The following is an 11,190-nucleotide window of genomic DNA, read 5'->3' as shown; positions in this document are numbered from 1 at the left end:
CAATTACAGCATTGTAGGATAAGCACTATGAAAATCATCACCCCATTGGCTAGGGAGATCCAGAGGAAAGCCTGCTGTCCAGGTTCATGTGAAAGAATCAAGGCAGATTGCTTCCAGGACACCACATGGGTTTCAAAGGCAAATAGGAGTTCTTGGATCTGTTGCAACTATGCTCACTCGCTCACTTGTGTTTGACTCTTTTTCACTCTATGGAGACTGCCAGGCTCCTCTGTCTATGGGGTTTTCCGGGCAAATTGAGCCATTGAGCTACCTGGGAAGCCCTGGATTTGTTGAGGGGGATGGGAAGCTGGTATGGGTGAAGGGAGAGTTCTGTATTTACTATGAAAGTGAGAATCATAGAATTTGAAGCCATAACACATTATAAAGATCATTTGATGAATCCAATGAAGTAATATTTACCTTCACTACATGTAATGCACTTTGATGTTTCTAGTATTTCAATACTCTTTTCCTTCATTAAAAAAATAAATACTGGTCATGCCTAATTGCACTGGCTTCCTGCATCACTAATGGGTCACATCCACTGTTTGGAAGACCAGACTTAAATCCTTCCATTTTCCCTTGCAGAAAAAATAACCCAGAATATTAAATAACAGCCTGGAAGAGTCAAGAAAAATATGTTCAAATTCCAGTGTAAAGGATTTGTATCAGAAATTTTTTTAAAAAGCCTTCTGTATGGTTTTGGTTGTTGGATATTTCAGAAGGGCTTGCCTTCCCTAGAAGTTCTACCCATTTTCTGGCAGACTAAGGCATAGACCTGTGCAGAAGGCCAGATGGTGAATTAATAAATGAGGTATCCAGGCCCTTTCTTGTTCAGTTGCTAAGACATGTCTGACTCTGTGACTCCAAGGACCGAAGCACGCCAGGCTTCCCTGTCCTTCACTATCTCCCGCAGTTTGCTCAGATTCGTGTCCATTGAGTTGGTGATGCTATCTCACCATCTTATCCTCGGCCACCCTCTTCTCCTCCTGCCTTCAACCTTCCCCAGCATCAGGGTCTTTTCCAATGAGTTGGCTCTTCACTTCTGGTGGCCATAGTATTAGAGCTTCAGCTTTAGCATCATTCCTTCCAATGAAAATTCAAGGTCCTTTCTAACCCCACTCAAATATCCTGGATATAGTAATACTACTGAGCAGGAATTCTCAGTTTAGCTGGGTTTGGGAAGTGGTCATTGCCATTTGGGTGTGGGGAGAGGGCCCTGTTAGAATCACCCAGGGTCTTTGTCTAAGGTACATGACTCCCAGCTCTTTTGATATGCATCCTGCCCCTTTAAGCCCAAAATTCCAGCTGACAGTATGCCCTATTGAGGCTGTGGGAAAGGTAGCTAAAGCAAAAGTGAGAACCGCTGATCTCTTCAGCAATGGTTCCCCACCTTCTAGGTTTCACAGGTGAATAAAAATTCAAAATGAGTTTGGGAATCAATATCAGAGTGCCAATATCTCATTGTGTCAAATAAGGAAGTAAAAAAAAAAAATCCCAAATAAGCAACAACAAAAAAAAGAATTCCCCAACTACTGCTCTCTGCAATTATCATAAGATTAGAAAGGACATAATCTTAAAGGAAAGTTTGTGAAATGAATACATTTAGCCTTAAGAAATTTTAAATATGGTAGCAGAAAATTTCCCATCTTAACCATTTTTAAGTGTACTGTTAATTATGTTAAATTATTGTGTAACCAGTCTCCAAAATTTTTCATCCTGCCAAACGAAAATTCTGTACCCCTCAACAACTCACAATATCCCCCTCCCCCTAGCCCCTGACAACCACCATTCTACTTTTGGTTTCTATGAATTTGACTGCTCTAGGTACCCCATGTAAGTGGAATCATACAGTACTTTTGTTTGCTTGTTTTTGTGACTGACTCCTTTCAAGTCTTCAGGTTTCATCCCTGCTGTAGCGTGTGTCACAGTTTCCTTCCTTCCTGCTCTCCCTCTGCTCTCCATTATGTGAGAATACAATGAGAAGACAGTAATTTACAAATTAGGAGGCTCTCACCTGATACCAGATCTACTGGCACCCTGATTTTGGACTTCCCAGCTCCAGAGCTGTGAGAAATAATTGTCTATTGTTCAAGTAAAAAAAAATCTGAATAATATTTTATCATATGTATATACTACATTCTTCTAATCCATTCATCCACAGATGAACACAAGTTGCTCCCACCTTTTGGCTCTTTCTAGTAATGCTGCTATGAATAGGTTGAACAAATCTGTTTGAGTCACTGCTTTCAATTCTTTTGGGTATAATCCCAGAGGTGGGATTGCTGGCTCATATGGTAATTGAATGCTTAATTTTTGGAGGTACCATCATATTGTTGGAAGACATTTAGCTTTTTCTAGGTAAGAAAGCAACTGCTGCATTGAACTAATTTTTCTTAGTTTACTGTGAAGGCTTCATCACAGACCTGCATCAGTCTGTAGATCAATGCCTAGAATTACTGCTTCAACAGATGTAAACTTATTTCTGATGCTATCCACTCTTCAAATGAGGAAATCTGGGTTCTTTATATCTTGCCTGACAAGAAAGATAATTATTTTTCATCATAAAATATCCACTAAGTAGTTTGGAAAAGTATACAAAATCCATTAGCTTGATTACACTAAATTATGAAAAACAAGATGGTTTCTGTTACCCACTTTATCAAGCCATCACTATTTTAAATTTGACTGTAGGTCGTTATCATTCTAATATTGAGCACTGAAGACAGCAGACATTTGCTCTTCCCCTGCATAGTGACTGTGTTTATAAAACTCCTCGAGGAGATATTCTCTAAAGTTCATGTGTATCAAACTAAGTAAAATTTCTACATGATGGGGCTTAAAAAAACTTTTTTTCAAGTTGTTCTTTTTCAGTTCTTTTTGAGCTCCAGAAGAAACTCTTTTACCACTGAAAATCATGAGTTATTATCAAATAACTTTAATTCAGTAGGAAAAAAATCCTAAGAAAAGAAAATCCTGCTGTATTAAAATGAAATCTTAATTGCAGCTACCATATTGGCCTTGACCATCTTGACAGTATTTTTCACATCACCCAGTCATTGGAGAGGGGCAGGCATGAAGAAACAGGGCAAAATTTATTAGTAGTATTATGACATGTGTTAAAAGACGCTTACTCCTTGGAAGGAAAGTTATGACCAACCTAGACAGCATATTAAAAAGCAGAGACATTACTTTGTCAACAAAGGTCCATATAGTCAAGGCTATGGTTTTTCCAGTGGTCATGTAAGGATGTGAGAAAGTGAAAGAAAGTGAAGTCCCTCAGTCGCATCCAACTCTGTGGCCCCATGAATTTTCCAGGCAAGATTACTAGAGTGGGTTGCCATTTCCTTCTCCAGGGGATCTTCCTGACCCAGGGATCGAACCTGGGTCTCCAGCATTGCAGGCAGAAGCTTTTACCGTCTGAGCCACTAGGGAAGCCCAAGGATGTGAGAGTTGGACTATAAAGAAAGCTGAGAGCCAAAGAATAGATGTTTTAGGACTATGGTGTTGGAGAAGGCTGTTGAGAGTCCCTTGGACTGCAAGAAGATCCAACCAGTCCATCCTAAAGGAGATCAGTCCTGGGTGTTCATTGGAAGGACTGATGTTGAAGCTGAAACTCCAATACTTTGGCCATCTGATGCGAAGAGCTGACTCATTTGAAAAGACTCTGATGCTGGGAAAGATTGAGGGCAGGAGGAGAAGGGGAAGACAGAGGATGAGAAGGTTGGATGGCATCACTGACTCAATGGATATGGGTTTGGGTAGACTTCGGGAGTTGGTGATGGACAGGGAGGCCTGGCGTGCTGCGGTTCATGGGGTCACAAAGAGTCGGTCACGACTGAGTGACTGAACTGAACTGGACTGATGATGTGTGCTAAAAGACACACTAGAGAAAAATAAATAAAAGACATATTAGAGAAACTGGATAGATGTAGGTCTGAATGTTAATTGAAATGTTGCATTTTACTGAAGAAATTTCAGATCTCTCCTAATTCCTCCTGGAATGCCAATGAACTATAATTTCAATATGTTACAAATTCTAAAAAGTAACAATTTGTTATTTCCAAACATGTGAATCTGCTCTTTGCACAAGTCACGTCTGAAGTTCCTCCTATTTAAATATCTTTTTTGTTTTTGCTTGCCTTACCAAAAGAACTCAATTCTGGAAATGTTTTTTATCTCTCTCTTACTTCTGACACTCAAAACTGAATCAGAGATCCCTCATGAAGTGTGTGTGTGTGTATGTGTGTGTGTGTTTTCTTTTTGCCCTTTCTCTGCTAAATCTGTGTGCTTTTAGTGTAGCACATTTTATTTTCCCATCTGTATGATTTGCTTGAAGCTTGGTATTTTTATGCCATAAAAGAAAGTGTTCTAAATGTATGAAAAAAAATACACTTCATTGTAAAATCTGATGAAGTTGTTCCACACTGTTTCAGTATGTTTGTTTCAGACAGTTGTAAGAGTGTTTTTGGTGTTAATCTTCTAGAGTTTATTATTTGTTCACAATTTGCCCATGCTGTGAAAACGAGCCTCCACCCAATCATTTCATTAGGCCTGTAGACTCTTCCTTTCCCACTGTTTCTGATGCAGGTCAGCCTCTTACTATTTTTTTTTTCTGGTAGTAAAATATACATAACAAAAATTTTAATCATTAAAATAATTTTATTTTATTGAAGTATTATTGATTTACAATGTTGAGTTAATTTCCACTGTACAGCAAACAGCAAAGTGATTCCGCTACACATACATATATTCATTTTCACACTTTTTTCATTACTATTTAATTAAGGATCATGATTATAGTTCTCGTGCTATACAGTAGGACCTTGTTTATTCAAAGCATCTTTAAGTGTAGAGCTCAGTGGCAGTTAAGTGTATTCACATGATTGTGCAGCCCTCATCATTTTGCACCTGGGTTACTGCAACAGCCTTCAAAACCCATATCTTGCTTCTAATTTTGCCCACAGTAAGGAAACATATAGAAATCGTAATTCTGTTGACTTATTTTCACCCTGTGCATCCGGAGGAAAAAAGTGAAAAGTAAGGGGCATTCTTTCCCATTTCTTCTGTGCTTTAGGCTACATAGCTGACGAAGATCAAAGGCAGATAAAGTCCCAGGGGCAAAAAAAGGCACGTACCTGCTGCACCTGTGCTTCCCTGACGCAGATTATTCCTTGCTCCGGATAGCACAGCCGAAGCGATTGCTTTGTGAACTTTGTAAAAGTAAATGCTCTTAAACTCATTTGGCACTAAAGGGTCTGGTCACCAGAAGCACCAAAAGGCTTTTAGAAGTAAAATTTGTAGCTTAATAGAGCGCAGAAATGATCATTTCTAAAAACGAAGATGCAAAATTCTTAGATGACTGAATTTTGTACACACCCACACCCACACCCACACACATACACACACACACACACACACACACACACACACACAGACACACAGCGTAAAGGAGCCCGACCCGCCTTGGCCCCGCCCACGGCCGCTGACGTCACTTGGTCAGTGTCCTGGTCCACGCCGAGTCCTGAGCGCTCTAGGAGGGTAAGCGCATCGAAAAAGAAAACGAGGAACCGGTTGACGCAAACTGTTTCAGGTTTGGAACCTTTAGCAGTGCAGTTTTGCATCACTAGATGTCAGTGTGGGCTTTCCCGACCGTCTCTGCAGGAGATGTACGACAGCACCCTGGGTCCTTCCCCAAGTCCTGGCAAACACAGGGCTATTTTCAGAACTGTAATTTCACCAAATATATTATATTATTACATATTTTGACTTTTCAGAGCTCTTGTAAAACACAGAAACCCTGAACCAAAGGCTCTTTAATGCTGTGACCTAATCTCAGTGCTTGCATTTGGAAGGCAGCTTACCACGCTGTTTGAGGCAGGTATTGGGAAGTCCCAGCTGTGTTCCACTTAGGGTCTTTCAAAAGCAGCGTGCGGTCTCAGATACTTGTAATACCTAGCTTCAAGAAATCAAGCATCTTATGCTACCATGACTCACGAATAGGGCAGGAAGCCAAGGAAAAATATGTATGATTAGCTACATAAGAATTTCATTGGCCATGGTTATTAGATTTTTTTTTTTAACTCAGTTTGTCATCAGGGAGCTTCTGAAGTCTTAAAGAACAATCAACGTATTCGTTTCCTATGGCTGCTGTTGGAGAAGGAAATGGCAACCCACTCCAGTATTCTTGCCTAGAGAATTCCATGGACAGAGGACCCTGGTGGGCTACAGTCCTTGGGGTTGCAAATCTGACACAACTAATATACTGACAACTGACAACTGACAGCTGACTAACATACACAGCTGCTGTAACAAATTACCACAAACAGTTGCCTAAAAATGATACAAATTTACTATCTTGCAGTGTTAGAGGTCAAAAATCCAAAAAGGGTCACGCTGACTAAAACCAAGAGGTTGGTGGGACTGTGTTCCTCTTGAAGGATCGCGAGAGAATCCATTTCCTTGCCTTTTCCAGCTTCCAGAAGCTACCAGCATTCCTTGGCTTGTAGCCCCCTGTCTTTAGCAATGGCCCACTGAGTTCTTCTTGCACTGTATCACTCTTCTTGCATGTATCATTTTGAAAAGTCAAAATATGTAAGTATATATTTGGTGAAATTACAGTTCTGAAAATAGCCCTGTGTTTGCCAGGACTTGGGGAAGGACCCAGGGTGCTGTCTGGTACATCTCCTGCAGAGGAGAGAGGGTGGTGGTCGGGAAAATCCACACTGACATCTAGTGCCTCTCCTCTCCTCCCTGTTTCATTTATAAGGAAACTTGAAATTATTATTTTTTTTTAATTTTAGTTGGAGGCCAATTACAATATTGTAGTGGTTTTTGCCATACATTGACCTGAAGCAGCCATGGGTGTACATGTGTTCCCCATCCTGAACCCCCCTCCCACCTCCCTCCCCATCCCATCCCTCAGGGTCATCCCAGTGCACCAGCCCTGAGCACCCTGTCTCATGCATTGAACCTGGACTGGCGATCTGTTTCACATATGATAATATACATGTTTCAATGCTATTCTCTCAAATCATCCCATTCTCGCCTTCTCCCGGAGTCCAAAAGTCTGTTCTTTACATCTGTATCTCTTTTGCTATCTCACATATAGGGTCATTGTTACCATTTTTCTAAATTCCATATATATGGGTTAGTATACTGTATTGGTGCTTTTCTTTCTGACTTACTTCACTCTGTATAATAGGCTCCAGTTTCATCCACCTCATTAGAACTGATTCAAATGTATTCTTTTAAATGGCTGAGTAATATTCCATTGTGTATATATACCACAGCTTTCTTATCCATTCATCTGCCGATGGACATCTAGGTTGCTTCCATGTCCTGGCTATTGTAAACAGTGCTGCGATGAACATTGGGGTACACGTGTCTCTTTCAATTCTGGGAACCTTGAAATTAAATTGGGCCCATTCAGATTCATACAATCTCCCTATCTCAAGACCCTTCATTTATTTATACCTGCAAAGTCCCTCTTGCCATGTAAGGTAATATATTCACAAGTACCATGGATAAAGGCATAGACATCTTTAGGTGGGCATTTCCCTGCCTATCACAGTCATTATTTTAAGTACAACAATATAAGATGCAATTTTTAGATACCTTTTTTTCTTTTTTTCCCACTTATTTTTATTAGTTGGAGGCTAATTACTTTACAATATTGTAGTAGTTTTTGCCATAGACATGAATCAGCCATGGATTTACATGTGCTCCCCATCTAGATACTTATTTTTTATTTACTGATGTATTTGTCTATGCCGGGTCTTACTTGAGGCACAATGATCTTCGATCTTTGTTGTGGCATGCAGGATCTCTATCAGTTGTGACCTGTAAGATCTTTACTTGCAGCATGAAAACTGTTAGTTGTGGCATGTGGGATCTAGTTCCTTGACCAGGGCTTGAATTGGCCTATTAAAAAGTTCATCACCTCAAAAATTGTATCTTAGTCACTGAGACTTTCCCGGTGGTCCAGTGGCAAAGATGCAATTTTTGGGATGATGAACTTTTTAATAGCCTAATTCACTGTGATAGAAAACTGCTGTCCATAGTAGACTGTGTGGGAAAATAACAAGGCCTAAATTTCCTTTATTCATGGAATGTTAACAAGGAGGAAAAATAAATTTGCCACACCCAGCATTAATATTTGGTCACCCTCCAACCTGACTGCACACAGCACTACCTCTCCTTGCCCTTGTGGTTCCGCATATTCAGAATGTCTATCCTAGGAATAGCACTGAGTTGGAGAGAGTGGGAGATGTGGTTCTTGCCCTGAGAAGTGTTGTACTAAATTAAATCCAGGGCTTTGAGAAGGCTGCTTATACCCCTGTGCAAATTCAGTATAGGATTGGATGCCTAAAGCCAAGAGAACTTCACTCTATGGCTTGCTACAACCTAAAGGCTGGTTTTGTTCTGCCTTGTAGAGCTGAATGTATTTCCCCACTTCTCAAAATTGATCTTTCCTATCTAGTGCTCCCAGGGACCCAAAAGCTTTCCTGTTATCCTTGACTGTCCCTTCTCCGTAATGTACAACACCTGATGGGCCTCCAAGACCTATGGTGGCTACTCTCTTAATAGCTTTTGAATCCACTGTACATCAGTCTCCTGACTTATCTTCCACTTCCACTGTGCTTTCCTCCCTCCTATAAAGAAACTCTCCAAAATACTGCTTGAGTTATCCTTCTAAAATGTATATACAATCATGCTACTTCCCTTTTTATGAAAGTGGTTCTCTTTTGTCTTCTGGATTGATTCCAACCTCTTAGCTCAGAACACCAAGCCAGTTAGACTTTGCCTCAACCTACTTTTCCAGCCTAGTCACTTGCCTCATCACCTCCCACCCTTTGTTTCAGCTCTAATGAACTGCTTGCTGCTCTTCAGATGCCCAGAGCTCTCCCTTGCTTCATGCTCCCTCAGTCTGGAATGCCTGTGGCTGCTTAAGCCAACTCTCAAGATTCAGTTCAGTATCACTTCTGGGAATTCATCTGTCCTTCAGCCAATCCCCGTCCCTGCACTCGGCTCCAGCATGCATTTATCACACTGCAGTCTAATCATCTCATGATTTATATCTATGTCCCCTGACTCTAGGCTATATGTTTTGCGAAGGCAGGGACCCTGTTTAACTTTGCATGCCCGCTGGTAAACACAGGGCCTGGCAATTACAAATGCTCAGTCACCTTTTTCTTATGGAATGAAGACATCTCCAGCACAGGTCCCAAGGTATTCTGCAGTTTCCATGAATCAAGGACAACCTAGTTCAGGGCTAGGTTCCAAAACCTACCTGGTTTAGACCTGTATCCTGAGAGTGCAGCCAGAGCCCAGCTAGTTTCTGGGAAACAGAGGGTGGGGCAAGTTGAACAGTAGCTCTTATTGCTCTGTTTTCTCTCTGGTTGCCAAGGATAGATCATCCAGCAATTATGAGTTTACCACTTCCAACCTGCCCTAACCTGGCGGCATACGTCAATCAACAGCGACCCAAAGGGAAATGGCCACCTGAAGATATAGGCTTCCCTGGCTGAAAAGCATAGAAGATGGTAAATGGGACACAAGCACACTTAATGCGGTGATGACAGCCTGGTAAATCAGGAGATTCAGGACAGGTTTTGTCACGGCTGCCCGTCGTGATCCACAGCGGATACTAATGTCTCTTATACGCACAGTGTCTCAGAGGCGGGCACTGTAGGGAGTTAAAAATAAAACAGGAACAGAGTTCTGTATTTGGGAGGCTTATGCAATCTAGGCTTAAAATAAGGGGCTTGCTTTCATTGGGGCTTTTGGCTACTTTTCGGGCGAGGGGAGGAGATGGTTAGGGAAAATGTCTTACAATACTATTTAATCATTGATGTATAACCATAGCGATTTCAGCAAGTGACAGGAAGCAGGAGGGCAAGTGTATATGCAGTGGATAAGAGCCCACATGCATTATGTAGCAGAGAGCTATTTTTTCTCCAAGCCAAGCTATTCTTCACTTCTGGAGGCAGGGAAACGCCCCTTGGTACTGACCTCATGACACACCTTTTCACTAAATCTTAAGTTTTTTTCGACAGTATGCCTCTCAGAGCAGGGATTCCTTTTAAATTTAAAACAGTGTGGGGAAGCTGAGGATTTCTTCATAAGGGAGGAAAATCATCATGTGTTGTGGTTGTTTTGTATGATGAGTTTTAAAATAGGGCTTTTAAATACTGAAAAAAATATATTGTTTGCAGTTCAAGGTGGATTGAGAAGACAGCATAATATAAACATTTACGCTCTTAATGATACTCCATATCATTTTGATAAGCAAGAATTAAGTTATTTTTATTAGTAGCTGCTGACATTGTATCTCAAGCTGTTTTGGGAAAGGAAAATGATTTCAGAATCTGTGTTTGACATAGCTTAGGGATCTGGCCACTGATTAACATGAAATGCTGTCACAACATGTTTAGTCCTGTTTAGGACGCTGAAGTCTCCTTAGTGAAAGCGTAATTTAATTATCTTGTAGACTCGAGATTTTTTGTTTTTAAAGCTTTAGATATATTTCAAATAGCTAGTCCCTGGTCTCTTAATGACAATTTCTTTTCAAATTTAATATATATAGATGCATATATATTCGTCCATCCTATGACAATTAGATTTGCCATTATGTCATATTGTCATCAAAATTAGAGTAGTGATAGACATACTTATTAGTAAATTACTACTAAACAATTATTACCAATAAATTGTGTCAACAATGTATTCAAATTATACAAAGTGGTAAAATCAATCCCAGTCAGTACTAGTATATATTAAACTGAATAATATCATAACCTGCTAGAAGTAATATGCAAATTATTACAACCTGCTAGGGACAATCACATTGAGATTAAAATATGTGTATCTATTAACAAATTTCAAAGTATTTTCCAATAGAGACTGAGTCTTTTGAGACTTACAACTGCTCTGTGAGATGGGTATTATGATCATCTGCATTTTACAGAGGAAACAGGTTTAGCCAGGTGAAGTGGCTTGTCCTAAATCCCACAGAGCTAGGCAAAGTCAGGGCCTAATGCTGGCCTGAGCTTAACTACCTCATGGTGTGTGCTTAGAATCCTATCATGATGGCTCCATCTTTTGGAAGACAGGCATGATTGATTAAAGAATCAATAAAAGTAAAGGGATAGAAGAATTTGGCTTACTCATGATCCCCAAAAACGTGTG

The sequence above is a fragment of the Muntiacus reevesi genome, chromosome 6 (assembly GCF_963930625.1).
Source record: "Muntiacus reevesi chromosome 6, mMunRee1.1, whole genome shotgun sequence".
NCBI lineage: Eukaryota > Metazoa > Chordata > Mammalia > Artiodactyla > Cervidae > Muntiacus > Muntiacus reevesi.
Note: the sequence above shows the minus strand (reverse complement) of the source record.